At 35.4% G+C, this 22,301-nt stretch overlaps 1 protein-coding gene and 1 pseudogene across 1 annotated transcript in view; one reads left to right on the top strand and one right to left on the bottom strand.

Moving 5' to 3' along the window:
• Positions 1–22,301, top strand: part of LOC139819259 (uncharacterized) — a 255,776-nt gene that overhangs the window by 64,328 nt on the left and 169,147 nt on the right. The window lies entirely within an intron of this gene.
• On the bottom strand, positions 84–2,061 carry LOC139819166 (uncharacterized; annotated as a pseudogene).

Below are 22,301 nucleotides of genomic sequence, written 5' to 3'. Positions count from 1 at the left end.
TCTGAGCACGTGTAATATACAGACGAAACGTTTGAGGTTAGTTTTCGCTTGCGCTACGAAAATGCCAAAAGTAAAAGGTTACATGTGCCATGGAATTGTTACAATCATCTGGTGTGGTTTCGACTCGTGTCTTCAAATTACGTTTCCCAGTATTTGTCTGTGCTAACCGTTGATTGTACACTTTTTCAGTGACAACTTTTCCTTTCCACATGTAACGTTTTACTTTCGGCATTTTCGTAGCGCAAGCGAAAACTAACCTCAAACGATGCGTCTGTATATTACACGTGCTCAGAGCACACTTTCGATACACAGGAGGCTCTATTAGAAAAAGTAACGGACCTCTGTAGTATTTGTTATCCTTTACGGAGAGTGACGGAGAGAGAGGTTCTAATGTGACGTCATAGTGCGCTGTTGCCAGATCTCTGTACTTACGAGTTCAGTGAGACCAAGCGAGACTGTTCTCTGTGTTTGGTTTTTATTCAATATTTCAGAAAATATCCTCGAAGTCATAATTTTTTTGGTTCTAATTTGTTTGTAAGATGTTTATTAAAATTTCTGCAAAGTTTTAAAAGGATGACATATTTTCTTCGATATTAATTTCTCAAATAAAGTTGAAAAAACAGTGAAACTTGATGAATTTCCATAAGAGCCCATGTTAAACTCAAATTGTTATAACTTTTGAACGGGCCTCGCAAACTTGTTCAAACTTGGCACAATGCTTTATTATTATAATACTCATCACCTGACAAAGTTTGAAGAATTTGGCATTTTTTCTTCTAAGGGGTCATACAACCTTAAAATTAAGTGTGTTGTTTTGTGACATCAAGATATGCGTGGTCGAGGCTCTCGGTGTCGCTTTGTAAATTGAGACTGTTGGTCTGTCTTTTTATGTGTATCATTTCAGACACTAGTCATCTCCCATAAATACGTTCTTCATCCAGGATTTCTACCCTATTCCATGCAAATTCGTGATTTTTAAGTCTATAGTCCGTGATGACCGAGTGTTGTGATGTGTTTCTTTTAATGTGATTGCGATGTTCATTAATTCGTGTTTTTAGGAGGCGTGTCGTTTGTACATATGAAGCATCGCAATCATTGCAAGGTATTTTATAAACTACTTTATTACTTTATTATGTAATTTGTTAGGTAATGGATCTTTATATACACGTATATGAATCGTTTACAATTATTTATACCGGTGTACGATATTTTTGCCTGTAAGTCTCGGACCACAAGCTTAAATTGTTCTGAAATTTATGGGATATATGGGATGTTAAAGAAATGCGTATGTTCGGTGTATTCGCTGTTAGAGATGTTGTTGTCTGTAGTTATGTTGTTTGTGTTGTTTAACGTGATTAATGTTTTAAGTCGTTCGTGCAGGGTTTTGAAAATGAACGATAGCAGGTATCCGTTAATAAAGTGTTGATAACAAATTCGAAATTCTTTTGGTGGAAATCCGAATGTGAGAGACGGAACGCTCTATCAATGAGGCCTATGGCTGTGCCTCTTTTTGGCAGAGAGGGTGTCGAGACTCGAAATGCAGGTATCTCCCCGAGAAAGTAAGTTTGGTACCAGTCAAAGGTTATAAAATTATTTGTTAAAATTAATGTTGTGTCAAGAAAATTTAGTCGGTCGTCGACTCCCTCTTCCATTGTGAATTGTAACCATTGTTAACTGGAAAGAGTTGAAAGTTTTAATTATGTCGTCATACACGGAGAGGGGAGCCGCCATGGCAACGTCGTCAACATATCTGCAATAAAACGATAGGTAAAATGAAAGAATCTCGATTGCCCTCGTCTCCAAATCTTGTAGGGTGATATCTGCAACGATAGGTGAAAGCGGTGAACCCATGGGTGTGCCAAAGGTTTGTTGATATTATACCCCGTTGAACACGAAGAAAGTGTAGTTGAGAACAAACCGGACTGCCATCAAAAATTCGTCACGCGATAATGTACAATTGTTTTTTATGTAGCTCCATCTTTTTATTAAACTTTCAATGGCCAAGTTTGTGGGGATATTGGTAAAGAGTGATATAACGTCTAATGAAATTAATTTAGCCATCAGGTATATATAAGTCTTGTAACTTGTCGACTAATTGGAAACTGTCCGATATGTTGCTATCGGGTGTTGGTATTGATTTATGAATGACTAGATTTTTCGCCCGAGCTTCGCGCGGGCTCAAAATCTATTCCCCTTTCTCCAAACTTACCTATTAATTAGAAGCACCAATAGAACCCCATGAAACCTCCAATTTTCAACCCCATAGTAGCCCTTCCCATAAAATTAGTAATCTTTTGGTACCAGTTTCATCAAAATCATCAACAAAAAATTAGAAAAATTTTGGCACTGGTTTTAAGAAAATTGATCTATTAAAAAAAAATTATCTATTAATAAAATATTAAACTTATCCTCTAAAAATTAAAAAAATTTTGGCTCTGATTTTAAGAAAATCGGTCAATTAATACTTATTATTTCTCGAAATTTGAATAATTTCCAAACCGGTTTCTAAAAAATCGGTAATGAAAAATTAGCCATAAAAGTTATCCATAAAAAAAATTCAGCTTGGTATCTCAAAGTTTACGGAAATTGAAGCAATCACGTACATTTTTTTTTTAGCAGAAATCGGAAACCCTTTTACTATTAGCAATTTTTCTAATTCTATTACATTTTTTAGTTCTTTTTTTTTACCCCTATTTCATATATAATTCTTTAAGATTCGGTCAATTATTTCTCGAAAAATTAGAAAAATTTCGGAACCAGTTTCCAAAAAAATCGGTAACAAAAAATTATACGTTTTATGGCTCTCCCCGGGAAATTCTACCTCTACTTTATGTACAATTCTTTAAGATTCGGTCAATTAATTCCCGAAAAATTGGAAGAATTTTATAACCGGCTTCCAAAAAGATCGGTAACGAAAAACTATACACTTTATACTATAAAGTGGAACTGTAATCTCCCCCGAATATTATTAAATAGCTAGTTATATAGACGGTTAGAATATAATATAATTATAATTAGGACAATAGTTTCCGCGCCACTTATGGGGTACTATTGCTGACGTGTTTTTTTTTTAGTGGTTTCCCCAGTAGGCTTACTCCACTAAAAAGAAAAATAATGTGAAATTCATTAATGAACAAAAGAGCGGAAATCAAAGGGACAATAAAGAATGATGAAGTAATCACTGCGCGCTGCGCAGAATGCATTTTATTTGCAATTATTGTGCTAATCGCAGAATGCATTTCTGTTCCTCTTTATTTTACTCTCATCACTGCACACTGCGCAGAATGCATTTTATTTGCAATTACTGCGCCAATCGCAGAATGCATTTCTGTTCCTCTTTATTTTACTCTCATTTATTAATTTAGGATAATATATATTTTTCTTTTTTATTTTCATTCCATTAATGAATAAGTAGTTCGCAGCCGGACAGACAGACAGCCGAATTTGAAAGGCGCAGAGCAGCCGATTTTTATGAGCGCAGAGCAGCCAACTTTTGAAGACGCAGAGTAGCCAATTTTTATAGGCGCAAAGCAGCCAAATTTTATGAGCGCAAAGCAGCCGATTTTTGTAGGCGTATAGATATTTATACCCTTCTCTAGTTAAAGTACCCTCCGTTTCCCCGTTCTTATGAGCTCTCATTCATTAATTTCAGATATAATATTTTTTTTTAACGGCTGAAGTTCCCCCGCTGACTCGCTATTATTGGCTTTCCTCCAATTTTTTTGCATGTCAATTTACAAAATTTCTCGATATACAACATTTTTTGTAAAAGATTTTGAATTTCCCTCAATAAGATGTTCTTGATTGCTGTTTTCATCGACCTTAACTTTGACACTATCAGATGGCAGATAAATCCCAACTTTTTCTAAAGTTTGTCCCTGGGATTTATTGATTGTCATAGCAAATGCCACTCTAATAGAAAACTGTCTTTGTTTGAGCTTAAACTGGAGTTCCGAGTCATTTGGAAGGAAATCTATCCTTGGTAAGAAAACAATCTGACCTCTGGCAGAGCCAGTTAGAACCTCCGCATAAATAAGATTAGGTTTCAAATCAGTAACAATAAATCTTGTGCCATTGCATAGTTTTTTCTTGGTATTCAAATTCCTTAACAGGATAATTGTAGCACCGACTTTTATTTTGAGTCAATGAACTGGCATCCCAGAAGGTGTCACAGAGTTTAAAAATTCAGTCGGAAAATTTAATTGCTCTTGTGGATCACTCATAATAGAGTCAATTGAAAGATATTCCTTTTCCTCTCCTTCCATTAGATAAAGGATTTCATCATTAATTTTAAACGTGTCTTCATTCTTTGGACAAAGGATCGCTTGATCAAGATTATCTCGAACTTGTTCTATGGTGATTTTATCACCAAAAATGTCCATCCGTATTGGACAATTTACCATCTCCGAGTTGCAACAGCCAATTTGCAAATTCTCTTTCATCTCCAGTTTCATATTTTTCTGGAGTTTAACTTGAGTTACATTCCTCCATAACGGGTTATATTTTACAGTTGACTCAATTATCGTTGTTTTTTGTGCATGAGGCACTATGGGCAGATTTTGTCTGAAATCTTCTGCAAATAGAATAACTTTTCCTCCAAATGGTTGTGATTTCTTCATTAAATCCCTGAGAAGTTTATCAACTGCTGTTAAGGCATGTCCTACAGTCATACTCACCTCATTCCATATGATGAGTTTGGCTGATATCAGTTCTCGTGCAGCTTTAGAGTTTCTTCTGATATTTGATTTTGCACCATCATCAATTGGGATAGTAAGCTTGGACAGGGAGTGATAGGTTCTTCCTCTCTTTAGAAGTGTTGCAGCAATGCCAGTTGATGCACATGGAAGAACCTCCTCGTTTCTTCCTCGAATAACACTCAGAAATGTGTTAAACAGATAGGTTTTACCACTACCTGCAAACCCATCTATACAAAATAAACGCTGTGGTTCATTCTCATTATCAATTGCTCGCATAACTAAATCGTACACGTACTTTTGCTCAGCATTTAGTGTCAATAATAAATAGTCGCCACGTCTTCTTTCCTCATCTACATTATATTCTGTTACGTAAATAATCACTAAATTTGGATTTGGCAATTGGAAATTTTCACAACCATTTCCATTATTCCTCAGAATTTCTTGTATATGATTTAAACCCATATTTTCAGGATTGACAACATTGCTGTGTACAAAGTCTTCAATCATGTGTTCTTTGTATTTATTCCAAAGAGTTGGTACATCAGTTGGAGTTCCAAAGATGCAAATATAAGTAAATAGCTCTCGAAGCTGTGCAGGCATATGGGATCCTGTCGCTTCTTCCATTGTTTTTTCCCAAAGATCATCAGCTTCTACCAAATTCTTTGCAATTGCCGCATCCTTGAACGTCTCATAAAGGACGCCATTGACAGTTCTCAGATCCTCAAAACATTTAGCTCCTGCCACATGGAAAAAAGAAGGCGGAGATAAAATCTCTCAGTATCTTTGATGCTCACTGTGTAAAGCCTTGAAATTATTTTGGCAATACCTTTTTTGCGTGGCTTCCACTTAGTTTCTTTCTTTTCATAAATATAGTGAGAAGGAATATCTGTGTAAAGAAAATTCACCGCATTTTTATCAGATTGATTCAATTTAAACCATGCAGTCAGCGTAGTATCTCGGGTGAGCTCTCTTTGAGCAGCTTGCTCTTTATTAATTCCCGCCCGGAAATAAACCATTTGGCGATTAGGCAAATGAACTGCCAGTCTTATTACTGTGTGAGACTTCATGAACAGATTGTATCCATTCAGTCTCCACATTGCTTCTGGAGCACTAACATATCTTGCATCCAGGAATGTGTTAACTTTATCTACTGTAATAAGCCTTGTGCCATCTCGTGCTTGCACTTCAATAGCAGCACAATCATATCCTTTGTGAATGTACTTATGTAAGTATTTTACGCTCTTCACTGATGAACATATTTCCAAATTGGTGTGCTGATCATATTTCATGATTAAATATGGCGAATATGGCACCACCCATCTATTGTCAATTTTTTTGCTTCTGACAATGTATTTTTTCCCAGTATTCCTTTGTTGATACATGGGATATCCATTTACATTAGCATTAGTTTCGTCTCGAAACTCTTTTGGAAAACCTTTTGAGCATTTTCCATCATCCCCAGTATAAGAATATCTTCAAAAGGAGTCACCACAAGAACCATGAATCATATGCTTCAGAGCTTTTGCATTAAGTTCTGGATATCTTTTTTCGTCAGGAATTTCAGCCCATACCATCATGTCAATGATGGTATGAGCTTCTTGAAATCGGGGCTTCTCTGCATCACTCAACATTGCAAGTAAATGCAAATGTGGTAGCCCTCTTTTTTGGAACTCAATCACGCCTGCATAGGCTATGATATTTCCCAAAATTCCATTTTGAATTAGATTTTTTATAACTTCTTTGACATCCAAGTTGAATGTTTTAGCGACCAGGTCAGGTCGATACTCTACTGGGCATCCATCAAGGTTTTCTTTAATTTTAGGGCATTAAGGATTGCAAGTCATCGTAAGAAAAATGTCTGGTTTACCAAACTTTCTGACTAAAGACATGGCATCTTGGTACCTTTCTTGCATGTTCCTTGGACTGCCCATAAATGAGGATGGTAATATTACAGGTATACCAGCTGCAATTCCTTCATTTTGTAATCGATTATCAAGGTGATCCATTAATCCTGAATAAAGTTCAGCTTTTAATTGGGGCTGATTCATTTTAATGTAATTAAGCCTATTGGCTTCAGTTTTCGTATAGGCAACAAGTATGAATTGACATCTCAACTTGCCTGCTCTTTAAAATTGACTAAATTCTGCTCTTGGTGCCAGCAAATGAGCATAATAATCCATTTGAGTTATTCTGAATCCTGGATATTTAGGAGATTATGAGATTTCAATTCTGAATGCCATCCATCATTACCGTATGGATATAACAAAGGGTAACACTTTTTGTCCAGAATTGAAATTTGTTAGACATTGTTTGAATTTTTGTTATAAATCCGAATGTTTTTCTCAAATAGAGGCTCACCATCAACATTTTGAAAAACTACGGCTATTTCATTAGCTCGTGGAGCATTGTATCTTCTTTGATCGTGTTGAGGATTATTTCAAAAGGACAACATCAAATTTGGGGCTTGACTGCCTTTCAAATTAAGATCTTGTTCAACTTGACGCATCATTTTAAAAGTCTTGGCAAATTCATTGCATTGAACCATGAAGCATGACAAATCTCTCATCAGAGCTGAATCACATTCTTGGTTGGCTTTGTTATTCATTCTATGATGCTTCTTCCGTATCTAAGAAGTAAAGCTGTGCATAACGGGGAGCTTGCCCATCCCCTGGGCACATTGCCGTCGAGGTCAAATGATGATATTGCCCATGAATCTTTAAACAATAAGGAGCAAGGTTTATTACATCCAAGGGATTCTTATTGCCCGGGGCACCCATGGAAGCCATAGCTAAAGCGCTGTTATATGAACAAATATTATCCATAAAATTCTTAGATGGAGCATTATTTCCCATGAATAATTTTTTAAGAAATTCAGGAAAATTTATGTGTTTTAATTGAAGCTTGCCCTTTTGGCAACAATATGTAAATTTTCCATCTTTAGGCTTTTCACATATAAAGTTTAACAATTTGCAAAATTGGCATTTGACATTCATTTGGCCAAGTGTGTGAACAAACACATTAATTTCATGACCTTTGGCAATTAGCGCAATGTGGTGATTCAGTTGTCTGGCTTGGCATCTTCTCTGAGCATGTCTCTGGGCATCAGCTTCAAGTCGTTGAGATCTTGTCTCATCATTTTCCTCTGCCCTCTGCTGAGCATTTCTTTGGGCATTAGATTCCAGTCGTTGAGACCTTGCTTCATCATTTTCGTCGGCCCTTTGCTGAGCATGTCTCTGAGCATCAGCTTCGTCTTTGAAATTTTGCCTTATTATTTTCCTCTGCCCTCTGCTGAGGATTTTTTTGAGTATTAGATTCCAGTCGTTGACACCTTGTTTTATCATTTTCGTCGGTAAGGGGCTTTACTTTCATTCTTTCACATGCTACCGCATGCCAGCGATCCTGTATTTACGAACACTGCGGCCGCGGCCAAGGTCAACGTGCCGAGCGAGCAAGCGAGCGAGCGAGAGAGAGAGAGAGAGAGAGAGAGAGAGAGAGAGAATTATTCTCTCTTTCTCGCTCTGATTCAGCTGATCGACACGGATAGATTTATTTTCGATGTAGATTTACGTAAATGCAAGAGAATAAAAATCGGTGATTAGTCCATTACATATCTTCTTCTTGTAACTAACTTTACTCGTAAAGAACTCAAAAGTGATATGTATATTTTTTCTGAATGTAAAAATTTCTTATGTATTCTTTATTCTCTTATAATGAAACGACGTAGTATTATATAAGAACTGATATAAATAATAAAGAATAAGAAGAAGTGAAAAGATAATCTATTACATAGTTTTATATGCTTTTCCTAATAATAAAAGATCGAAAGAGTATGTATAATTTGATTTGAATAATGCAAAACGAATCTCTACAATATATTACATAATAAAATTAGTGATAATATAAAGTACAAAACCTTTTTTTTTTCTCGCAAACGTATCTAGTTATTGTCGAATATGTTTCCCTCTAATAATGCAAATCCCATCTGTTTACGAGCGACAAGCTTTCGTCGCGTAAAAAGTATTTTTTGTGTATCTGTGTATGTAAATCACTAATCAGGAAGAAAGTGAAACATTCATCGTGTTTGTAACAATTGTTACGAATTAATTTTCCAGTAAAACATTTCCGTCTATGACCGTATATATTTATTTATGTTTTCAACCGACATGATAGGCCGGTAGGCCTCGCCGATCTTCGTCGTTTTAGTTTCGAGTTTCGAGACGCTGCCTGTTTTCAGGCACGTGGCGAAGATAGCGCACACATGGAAAGAGCCGTGTACGTGAGTTTTTCGAGCGTCCTTGTCTAACGAGGCATCTGTACGATATCTCTGTCCTTGTCTAACGAGATACCTGTACGATATATCTGTTTTTGTCAGATTGCAGCGACTGCAGCGCCATCTCTTACAAGATCCTGCCGGCAACTACTGTTACCCATGGTGGAATTATAAAAGGTGAGACATTGCGCATAATGGCGGCATGTGGGGAGGGACCGAAATTTCAACCAATCAGATTTTACCCATTTGGTAACGCGCGTATTTTAAACGTGAATGACTAATCAGAAATAAGAACATAGTATTTATATATAATATATATATATTTGAAGTAAAAATATATGTGTATTTATAAATATTAACATAAACTCATATTGTACACTACTGAAAACTAATAAACAATACAATATTGAAACAATACAACAGAAAATGAAACTTATAAATAAATGAAAATATAAGAAATATATATAGTGCTATCTAAATAATAATATTGCACATATGCTTCGTTTTTTTTCTATTTTTTTTTATATTATTCATTTTTATTTCATTATTAATTGTTCTTAACCGTACATATTCTTTCTGAAAGTAATTTTAATAAAAATTACTTTATTGTATTAAGAAATTTAGGTTATGAGCGTTAGGTTATGGGGTTATATAACATAATTTAATAATAATTATACAATTTAATAATAATAATAGCGATATAATAACATATTTTAATTACCATTTTTATCTTTGTATTCCTTATTTTTTTGACAAGCTTCCAACCATTTCGATCGCAAATCCGGATCTTGGGGAAATGTATAAAATACAACTTTTTTATTGAAGACATGAGACGTCCGATTTTTGCAATTGTTTACAAAACATTTCGGCATGATGTCCGAAATAATAATAAACTATATAACACTATACGTAACGTAACGTACACTATAGATTTTCAGTATTTGCAGTCAATAACGAAACGCAGCCTATATATCGCTGAGCACAGCTGAGCATTAAATACATATATATCAATCATATGATCATGGTGGATTTGCAGAATGGGTAAAATCTGATTGGTTGACTACTCCCCACCACTTTCGGACGACTGCGCATCTTCCGGAATGTCTCACCTTCTATACTTCCACCATGCTGTTACCCACAATACTGCTCATTCTGTCAACCTGCATGTGCCTTTGCATTAATAAAGCTGCCTTAGGAAAAATCTTTTTTTCTAAGCATTCAATCTTAGTTTTATTTACACGAAATTGTTCGTAAATGTTGTCACTACCTCCCTTGTGTATCTTTTTGTATATATAAACTGCAGTATTTTTGTTTAAGCAAATATTGTCGTCAGGTGACAACTGCATGTGCTCAAATTTTCGTTTCTGATATGAAATCGTGTATCGGGAAATAGATTTTTGTGCGTACTTTAATTCTAGACCAAAAACTTGCAATTCTGTAAAGCCAATTCAAAGAATTCTTCGAATCTGCAAATGTCGGTAACTACTGCCACTATATAAGATGCCCTTAAGTTTTTTATAAGTGTGTTCATCAATAAACTCGTGTTTTTTTCATCTCGCGAGCATGTCGTGGAGGCCTCGAATTTGTTTTTTTGTGAGATCTTTTTTTATAACAGTACCCAGCAAACACAATGCAACATGTAACGTACAGGTTAGTTGTAATTTCCTACTCAATAATATAAATGCAATATAACACGTGTGGTATGCCTAGGTATGCCTATAACACGTGTGTTATATTGCATTTATATTGTTGAGTAGGAAATTACAACTAACCTGTACGTTACATGTTGCATTGTGTTTGCTGGGTATACGTATTGGGATAATCTCCTAGCATGGAATTTATCTTGTCAAGATAATCTTTCTTATTTAAAACTACGGTGACGTTGTCTTTGTCTGCTCTTGTGAAGATTATATTCGGATTTTCACATATGAAGTGTCGCACATTAAGGGAGGCATTAATTAGTTCTTGGTCTATAGGGGAGGTTTTAAATGAGTAATTTAAAAGGTTTTTTGTTATAGGAGTTATTCTATTCCGTGTGGTGGTACGAATGTTATTAGGGAGTCTATAGATGTTATGTTCTGTGCATTTTATGAGTTCTGTTATGAGTTTAGTTTTGTTATATGTTGATAAGCACAAATTCTTCCCCAGTTGTAAAAGTTGTTGGACTTTAATTGATATATATGAGGCGGTAAGGTTGACAAACCATTTATTCTGGATATGTAAGAGACAAGGGGAAGGATCATTGAATGAGGAAGGGTTTAATGAGATTGTGTGAGTGGTGGTCAAGTTCGGGTTGAACGGTTCTAGGGAAAACCATTTAGATGTTGCTGTTTTTATGTGTGGATTTTCGTTTTGTGTCGGACCTGTGTTTGGAGGTAACGCTTCAGATGTGTGTGTGTATGTTGCTATTTTGCAAAAATAACGTACCGAGCGTATCTTGTTTTTCAAGGATTCTTTATGTTTATTGAGCAACCATTTGAATTTCTAGCCTATCACGTTCGCTCACGAAATGGAAGTACAAAGATTTTAGTCCAGGAGCTAGCGGAATTTTAGGTGACTGATTTTCTTACGCCTGAAATTCTTTCCACGAGTTATTATGGTCATGTCTGCCAAATGTAGACAGGTGGCAGAGTCTGTCCGCGGGACATAGAGCGAACAGAATTTTTGTAACTTGTATTAATTTTCAAAGACATTGACTGATTTCATTACAGCTGATTTTTTTACAGTTGATTATTTAAACCATTTCAACAAGAAAAAATGAGTTGTCCGACAAAAAAGTTGGGACATGACCCGTGTCTGCCATTTGAAATTGGTTATTTTTTCTTTGACTCTTGACTGATTTTCTTACAGCTGAATTTTATTTTACAGTTTAATAATATATTAAGGATGAAGTATATAACCTTGTCCGACAATTTTAGTGGGACAGAACCGCTCTCTGACGTCTTTGTTATGTTAATTAATCATCAATTAATGACTGAAGTATTTATGTCGGACAAAGGGGTTAAATTGTTCGAAATTTTATATATTTTCGATTTTCACACGTGTCTGACGAAAATATCGGGGCATATTTGCTCTCTGACAAAAATAATGTTGAAAATATGATTATCGGACATGTGATATTATTTACTGGAGTATTTCTGTCGGACAAAGTGGTCAAATTGTTCGAAATTGTATATACTATCGATATTCACTCGTGTCTGATGAAAATAGTGGGACATATTTGCTCTCTGACAATAATAATATTGTAAATATTATTATTGGACATGTGATATTATTTACTGGAGTATTTCTGTCGGACAAAGTGGTCAAATTCTTTGGAATTTTATATACTAACGATATTCACTCGTGTCTGATGAAAATAGTGGGACATATTTGCTCTCTGACAAAAATAATGTTGTGATTATTATTATTGGACATGTGATACTATTTACTGGAGTATTTCTGTCGGACAAAGTTGTCAAATTCTTTGAAATTTTATATACTTTCGATTTTCACACGTGTCTAATGAAAATATTGGGACATGTTAGCTCTCTAGCAATGATAATGCTGTGACTATTATTATTGGACTTAAAATTTTCGTTAAAGGGTTATTTTTTGATGCCGTATGGCCTTTATTGAGCAAACAAAATGGCGGACCTATGACGATAGACCCTTTAACGAAAATGTTAAACCCTTACAAAACATTATATCTCTAAAATTAAAGTGTGTAGAGGGGGTGGTCTTTTTGACGGAGAATGCCCCATATATATAGTATAAAAATTATGCTATATATATAAAATATGTATTTATTCATAGGTACCTTATATAAATTATACGTAAAGCTCTTAATTTAAAATTATTTGTCGAAACAACTGAGAAACTGTATTCTGTTAAGCCGCGTATAAGATTTTTCTGCTTTTATATCGTGTTGTCCCACCAAAAATGTCGGACAAATATATCAATGTCTTTCTGTTGGCATTTTAAAAGTACACCATAAAAATTAGCTGTAAGAAAATTAGTCAAACATTAATGATTAATTAACATAACAAAGACGTCAGAGAGCGGTTCTGTCCCACTAAAATTGTCAACACAAAATCAGGACAAGGTTATATACTTCATCCTTAATATATTATTAAACTGTAAAATAAAATTCAGCTGTAAGAAAATCAGTCAAGAGTCAAAGAAAAAATTACCAATTCCAAATGGCAGACACGGGTCATGTCCCAACTTTTTTGTCGGACAACTCATTTTTTCTTGTTGAAATGGTTTAAATAATCAACTGTAAAAAAATCAGCTGTAATGAAATCAGTCAATGTCTTTGGAAATTAATACAAGTTACAAAAATTCTGTTTGCTTTATGTCCCGCGGACAGACTCTGCCATCTGTCTACATTTGGCAGACATGACCATAATAACTCGTGGAAAAAATTTCAGGCGTAAGAAAATCAGTCACCTAAAATTCCGCTAGCTCCTGGACTATTTATTTTGCGTGTTAAAAAAGTTATTACACAGTGAAATCGGTAGTGTATGTGTTATAATTTTTGTTAATTTAAAACAGCGCGGTTGTAAGTTGTAAGGCGCGGATTGTATTATGCGCGTCGTATATTTTATTACGAATCATGCTCACAGCAAACCTTTGTAAAATAGTGTCGTTAACGGATCTTCTGTCTTGCAAATTGTTGGTATAGTGTCTGAATCGATTATGTGTGGTAGAATGATGTTAGATCTTATGCAACTTTTAAAAAAATTGATGCGTAGATGCATCTTAGAAATTGATTTCTGGAAGTTGATCCACGTTTTCATGCGTTTAACGACGTCAGTTCTGTATTTTACTTAATAAAGTAAAAAAAATGATGTGGTATGCATACTGTTACGCTCGTCGAGTAAGCTCGCCGCCGTAACACTATCGCGCACTCCACACTCGCGCACGTATTTCGCGGAACTCGCAAAAAAAAAGAGAACTCAAAAGAACTTAAGAAATGCGTTTATTCCAAGCTCGTAAAACAGAACGCGTGCGAATTCCAAAAATCCGCCAAACAGAAAATCAATAAATCCATCAACCAACTCCCGTTGTCAAGGAGCGCGCTTCACAGCTTTCCGCGACTTCTCTACTCAGTGTCCAGCACGGGCGTAACAATACTTTCAGCTAGCGTTAATCAAATTAATGTAGAGGCTCCAGTAATAAACATTTAAAGGGACGTGCAATAATTATTTTTCACCAATTATTAATTTTTAAATAAGTATATAGTAATTCATTTTTTACAAATATGAATTATTTTAATAATAAAAAATATATTTCTACTAATTATCGATTTACAAAAGAAATTAATTTATTTTCACCTAAATACTAATTTTTACGTAACTAGAAATTTATCTCTAACAAATTACCAATTTTTTAAGTAATGCATAATTTACTTGTACCTAAATATTATATTTTATGCTGTTAAGTACAGGCTTAGTCTTAAGACTGGCTACGTGAGAATAGACAGGAGCAACACATAGAATTGAAAGTTGTTAAACAAGTATAATTCAAAATGAGTTATAAAGGAATCATAATAGTCGCGCTCTCAAGCAGCGTTTCTTTCGCAAATATACATACATATATATCATGAACAGTTTCGCAAATCTTAGTCATATAAACATGAAATGTAAGTTCTGTTATTGAACTGAAGTAAACAAGGACTGTAGCTTGAACTGAAGTAAACAAGGACTGTAGCTTCGAAATTAATACGTTACTTAGAATTCAATGAGATCAAAAACATTATATAATTTAACGAGTAAATTAGAATATTATTATCAATTGTTATCTACGCATCAAAATCAAATATTGAACTAAACGCTGAAATTATTAACCGTATTGCAAACAATGTTAAGCAAAATATCGTCGGATTCGAAATGAGATGGTCGAATCCCATGGAATCCAAAAAAGAAATTTTCAATTCCATTTAATCCTATGGAATCCGTAAAGGTTATGGAATTGTATAACATTAGATGGTTTAGGAAACGTCTCGCGCCTCCGCTGGGCGACCAAGCGCCGTTATTCGTTGTTCGTCGGTGAGCTTTTGTGTATGCCTAAAAACGTCGTCTACAATGGCAGCAGGAGTATGCAGTAAGACGTAAGCAGTAAGCTATTGACCAATCACAGTCGATTATTCTTGAATTGTAAAAATCCCATTAGTCAATAACTTACTGCTTACGTCTTACTTTATCCTGCTGCCATTGTAGACGACGCTTAAGGGCATTACACGCACTACTGCCGACGGGCAATTAGCCCGAAAATGAGATTTGTAAGATCTGTCAGGCCCCGTAGGGGGTCCCTTTACATAGCGGTCGAGACGAAACTTTGAACTCGAAAAGATGCCCCAGCGATGCGACGCTTAGCGGCGTCGACGCGAACTGCCGGTAATGCAGATACCGCGCGGGCGTGTACTATTGGTGGCGCGTACTGCCACAGAGTTCAACACGGACACTTTTCAATCCCTATCCTGGCATTCAATGGTTTTTCATTTTATTGTCAGAATAGACGGAATTCAATGGAATTCAATACGGAAATTTTTAATTCCTAGTTTGGCATTCAATGGTATTCATTTCGTTAACGGAATCAATGGTATTCAATGGAATTCATCACGAAACTTTTTAATCCCTAACCTGGCATTCAGTGGTATTTATTTCGTTAACGGAATCAATGGTATTCAATGGAATTCATCACGAAACTTTCCAATCCCTAACCTGGCATTCAGTGGTATAATATTTTTGTGTCGGAATTGGATGGGATTTAAAAAAGACAAATTCTTTCCAAAATAAGGAATTCCATGATATTGAAACTATTTTAATCCCTTTTTTGGACAGAATGGAATTCGGAAAGTCCTTAATTGAATTCCTGGCAATCCCGTTTTAATTCTTTTCAATCTTTTTTCGTTTGCTGGGATACGTAATATGTTGAAAATATCGTTATTTTAAGCTGAAGGCACTGAACGTTATTTTTACTGCTTGTCGCAAATACTTTGAGAATATAATCATTGTCAGTCAATCATACACATGAAAATCAAGTTCGTGATGCAAATTTGTACCAAATTGAGCTCAAAATCCTCACACTCACATTCAAGTACAATGTAATTATTACATGAATGAAATAATACCTTGCAAGGATTACGATTGCAACAATCAAGCGCTCGATTCATTCCTCATACCTTTTACTGTAAACGCATTCGTTAACATACTGTTCAATAGTTTACATCGTTGAGGAAAAACAAATGTATATTCATCCGTGAAGATGTGCAATCATCATGCACAGAGATTTGCATCTCGTCTCGTATCAATGGTTTTAGCGTTCGAATGAATCTCAGCGCCTTGCTCGGCAATACACCATGGCCAATGGTGCACGTGAAAGAGGAGAAAGGCACTTCTGAAAATACCGAAGGATTCCTCGTTAAGCATATGGCAGCGAAACGCGATCCTCGGTGAAACTGCCTCCTTTCAGAAGTGTTCTCCTTACCTGTATGCTCTTTGTTCCCTCTTATCTAGGAAGCAGGGACTCGTAAGAATAGTCCATTGATGACTGCTCAACTTGGCTTTCCTTATTGGAATCGAAAGATCTCAAGGATTCGCTGACCTAGCTATGGTTGAATAAGCGTGTAGCAGAATCACATCTCGGTGGTCTCACAGCTCTTGCCACGTTCGTTAGGTTGGCGATTCATTAATTGACTCCAAGAATTTCAAGCCAGGATTCCCGATAGGAAGTTACAATGCAAGCAACGCAACGCAGTTACACACATCTCAAAAAATGTCCGTCCGTACTCGACTGTGTACTCGAAAAGAATGTCGTTGCTACGCGCCGCGTGTAACGTGTTTTTGTTTCTAATTCACTTTGTGTGTACGTGTATTTTCCTGCTAGTAAGTGGCGCCACCCGCCATCCCTGGCGGAAAAAATTTCTATGAATAACTACAAAATTTAACTAGAAATAGAAATTTGTACATTTTTGTTGAAATATTTAATTTTTTGTAGAAATGGTTATTTTTTTGTAAAAATATCTACGAAATAGTACCACAAATTACAATGTTCTAAAATCAAGAAATTATTGCAAGTAGTATTTTATGAAAAACTACAATTTATAAAAAATAGTACAAAGATCTACAAATTTTAAAAATTTAAAAAGAAACAAAATCTTAAAAAATTAAAACATCTGCTTACTTGTAGAATACTACAAAAATTTACAAAAGTGTTCTAATTCTAGCATTTTAATATAGGATTTTGTAGTACTTTTTAAATTCATGTAGAATTTAATAGATTCTGGTAATTATATTTTATAGTTTTTTAAATTTTGTAGAAATATTTCCGCCAGGAATGGTAATTACGCTCGCGATGGTATTACGAGTCCGCACGCTACTTCTCCTCGGTCGGTAATATTCAGTTCCTTCATGCTTCAACTTTTAAGGGGATGCTGGAGCCGTCTGTTTTACCGGCATTTTTTATCGGCACATAGCGTCGTATTAATTTGACAGAAATAAAAATCCTTCTCCAGAATTGCAGTACATACATTAATGATTCGGGGGAACTCCGATTTTATATAGAAAACGAGAAAAAATTACGGAAGTACAGATTTCCTTATCCTACTTTTATCCCAATATGGCGTCTCGAGTTGCGGCGAGCTGTCAGCTCGTCACAAGATGTATTTCATATAAGAGATATACCATTGGTACGAACGCGATAACAAGTTCCCCCGAATTGCCCAACAAGAAAAACATCGATAACCCTCCAAATCAAGATTTAGAAGCGTAATATAAAAGTATAATGTCGATGTGCATCGTGCGTATGTGTGCGTGCAATGTAGCGTGCTATCCTTGTCTATATTTTTGTCTATACAAGGACAGTTATAGTCGATAACATAGAAAATGGTAATTTTGTCGGTTATATACAGACGGCTCCAGCATCCCCTTAAGGGGATCCTATAGTGGCAGTAGTTACCGACATTTTTTTATTTTAAGTTCAATTATTTTTCAAAGCAATATATATGTATAGTCCCTTTGTAAAAAAAAAGGATAAAGAATTTTACTTTATATACCCCAAGAGGCCTTAAAGGGCGTTTTGAAGGGACGTATCCAACCCTAACCTCCAATTCATCCACTACCTTACTGTTTCCTTTTTTGGACCAACGGTTTAACGTCTCTTCCGAAAGACGGAGCCCAGTTTTCTCCGCATCTTGCACGGAGAAGCGCGGTTTTTTCGGAAAAAAACTTTTCCATGATTCATGGCTCTAGTGGACTCAAACCTGGTTCCTCAGATTACGAGTCTGGCGCTCTACCACTAGACCACACCGCCGCCCTTAGTCCCTTTGTAATTGGCGCAATTTAAAGATTTTATATATTTTTTTGAAATAACATGTCACTTAGGTTGAGTTAGGTAACGCAATTTTGTAATATAATTTTGTTAAGAAGAAATAAAGCTACTACCACTTAGGTTGAATTTTTAAATTTACAAAATACATTTCGTTTACTCGGCGCCTTTTTTTATCTTTTTTGAAAAAAATGTAATAATTCCGTAATATTTGTATTAATTTGTGTTGAGGATAGAAACCGAAATTCCGTTTACGAGAGAGGAATTGTTGGGCGCCGTACCTCTGTTAACGGCCCTGATCGCAGAGCATGAGACCTCGATCTCAAACACGGCCCTGCCACGGAACGTCGCCCAATAATCTTTCGCTCCCTTTCAATTAATGGGAACTCATCCGAGTCATGCGCACGCGTTTATGCGTTTTCGTGCAATACGCAACGCGGTTCGATCGCGGATCGATATGATTCGTCTCCCCTGTAAAGCACCCGGCTCCCCCGCCGAGCCATCCTCAAGCCGGAACACGACTGTCTCCACACGAATCGGTAGAATCATAGTAGGACTCGAGCCGAAAAGTCGACAGACCGTTCGCCGCGACCAGTATCCTCTCGGAGGTCATACGCTCCACCAGCCGTCTTCAACGGGGAAGTGGACGACCTCAGTGAGCGAGAACGCGATTCTCCTCACCGACTCTCCAAGCGCTTGTCTCCGAACTCGGCGCGACACTCTCTGAGCCTTCCCGCCGCGAGACGCATAAACTCTCGTACGTGGTGCTCCGCTTGTGGAGATCACGCATCTCAAACTGCATTTGGACGGACTGTGTGTATTGGAGTTGTAATTAAATATTACACAAAACACAACGGCTGCAATTATTTGCTGACACTCCTCGCCGAGCTCAGGAACACTCTTCGCGCCCTTGTCAGGGCGAACTCCGGCAAACCCTTCGTGTCCCAAGGCTTCCTTGGCCGAACACGAAACAATTTGCAGTGTAGTATATGACTTTAAAGTATTATTATAATATTCTACTAATATTACTATGTGATCTATTGCACTGTAATATTAGTACAATATCGTATAAATATTATGATATGGTATTGCATTGCAATATTACTGCAATATTGAATAAGTATTATAATGTGATACATCATACTGTGATTTTTATTATATATCTGAATAATATAACGTTATGATATATCTTAGTACAATATTACTATAATACGTCACAAATATTATTGTGATGTATTATTCTGCAATATTACTGGTATATTTCAGTAATATTACAATGTTATACATTGCATTCCGATTTTTCTGATATATATATATATATATATATATATATATATATATATATATGAATAATATTACGTGTGTAGTGTTTTATTACAGTGTAGGGGAGACCGGGGCTAAACCGTCAGTTTTTTTTCGGTGCCAATTTTTAACAACAAAATAAATAATTTTAGTTAAATGTGGTATACCACTGTAAAGAGTGAACCTTTAGCTACAAAATTTATATAGGAAATTTTTGTCTACGTCGTTTTGTTTAACCGGTATAGAGCAAAAACGACAACGGTGGAAAAATTGAAATTTCAAAAATGCCGGGGTATAACTGTCACCCCCTGGGGCAAATCTGTCACACTGCATTTTTAATACATATACGTACATCTAATCCTGAAAATGGTAAGATACATTTTAATAATTGTTTTTTAAGAGAAAAATATAAAAATTTATTTAAAATTTTTATGCGAAACATTATTAAAAAATAATTGTTTTACCTATTCCATAAAACAATTTAGGCACGTGAATACAGATCCTGACAAGTACACGCATGTGTTGTGTGCCCTACGCTCGCACGCAATGCACTGTTTCCCATATGCTCTGTTTATTGTCAACTTCTCTGAGCACACACAGCACGTATTATCCAAGTCTTCGTCAGAATCCGACTTACTGACGGATTAGCCCCAAACACAAGTTTCAGGTTTGATCGCCCACGAAATATTAGACATCAACGATAATGAAAAAACTACTGGATTCGTGTTCAGCATGCATTACTCTTTATAATCACGTACCTCGAGATTTGGAGAGCAAATATTATTGCAGATATTACAAAATTTCCACGTGCAGAAAATTTCACTTTTACCTTCCAAAAACACGTTTGTCCTCGTAAAAATCATAACACGGCAGGTAACCTGCCGAAACTCCGTTGGTCACATGGGTACCATAAGCAGCGTTTACAATATTAATAGCGAGTTCGCACAATATACAGGCGAGATATTTGATTTGACAGTTTTACCCCGTAGACGTTTTAGCCCCGGTCTCCCCTTAAAAGGAAAAATTCTTTTTAAGGGATGAAAGTCCTAACAAAACATACTTAATTTTGATTGCGATTAAACTTCTTCAATACGTCACATATCGTAGTTATAATATGCCAAAATACACTATAATAGCCCATTTTTGCAATTTTTACTGCAAATATCTCAAAATTGTGACGTGATAGAGTAATTTGGCAAACGGGATCATTTTCTGCATCCAAAAACCTTTCGAATGCCGCAAGATTCGTTCTTGTGCTTTTTTTTTTGTTGAATAGTGTTATTACTGTCTGATATGTATATTCAAATTCAACATTTGTACACTGTAATATTGCAGTACAAATATTGCAGTACACTGTAATAAAATACTAAGTACGTAATATTATTCATACATGTATCAGAAAAATTGGAATACGATGCATAACATTGGAATACAATGCATAACATCGTAACTAGCTACTGAAAAATATGCTAGTAATATATATTATATAAGATGTCTGATAAAGACCAGACCACTTCTCGTGGGCAAATAGAGCAATAAGCTAAATTGAATCAAAAAGTTTTTTACTGTTTTGTAAGGACTACACAAAAAATAAATTCAAATAGATTTCAATACTCATTACAGCTCGTTTGGCAGGAACATTCATATCGGCTTCAAAATCATGCCAGAGAAAGAATTTTTGTTGACTTGTCTGAACGAAAGCGGTCAAAACGCCCATACAACACAAAATATTTTTTAAATATTTTTTAAATATTTTTTAGAAAGATTAAAATAATTCACAAAAATATTTTTAGAATGTTTCTATGTCCGCCAGATAATTTCAAAAAATATTTTTAAAAATATTTTTATAAAATTGCAAATAAATATATTCAATAATATTTGTAAAATTTTTTAAAAATATTACTTCAAAAAATAAAATATGTTTAACCCAATCAGCAATAATTGTGTGTTTCATGTTTGAAAGATTTTTTTAATATCTGTAAAATAATAGGTACATCTTGATATTTGAAATATATACATATCTTGCGAATGTCATGCTCTTGCTTCGCTAGAGACCTGCTTATATTAGCCCTCAACTGAACTTACGAGTTAGTCTTACCATCATGCGCCGCCTAGCGGCGTCGTTCCAAACTACCACGGAAAGATTTTTAAAATATTTGAAAAAAGATTATGGAACCAATAATAAATTTAAAATATTTTTAAATATTTTGGAAAGAGATTATAAAACAATAAATATGTAGATTTAAATTAATATTCCAAAAATATATTTTAAATATTTAAGAAAATATTGTCTGGGTGATAAAAAAAAACATTTTTTATAAATATTTTAGTAAATATGCATAATAGGGGACCCAGCCCCAATGACCTTGACTTTGACATATGTTGTCAAGGTCACCCTCCTGAGTGACCTACAGAAAGTTTTTTCTACATAGACTCGCGTTTAATAATAACGCGCTACACTACATCTCGTTGCTGCTGGGTCGAACTTTGGCACGACTCGTAATACATATTATTCCGATCGTTGGAATCCTTGAGAAAACATTTGCCATCGATCGGGACTATTGTTGTCGGCGCTGGTTCCCGGTATAAAATATCTCCGCACTCTGGCGTGCTTTCAAGTTGATTATTAGACGTTATAATTGCAATTATAATCGAGTCAAAAGAAGTTGTCGTACTTAATGCTTGTGTCGTGGATTATTGCTCGTGTCGTATATATCGCT

This window comes from Temnothorax longispinosus, chromosome 9, assembly GCF_030848805.1.
Source record: "Temnothorax longispinosus isolate EJ_2023e chromosome 9, Tlon_JGU_v1, whole genome shotgun sequence".
Taxonomy (NCBI): Eukaryota; Metazoa; Arthropoda; class Insecta; order Hymenoptera; family Formicidae; genus Temnothorax; species Temnothorax longispinosus.
This window is presented reverse-complemented; position numbering and strand designations above follow the sequence as displayed.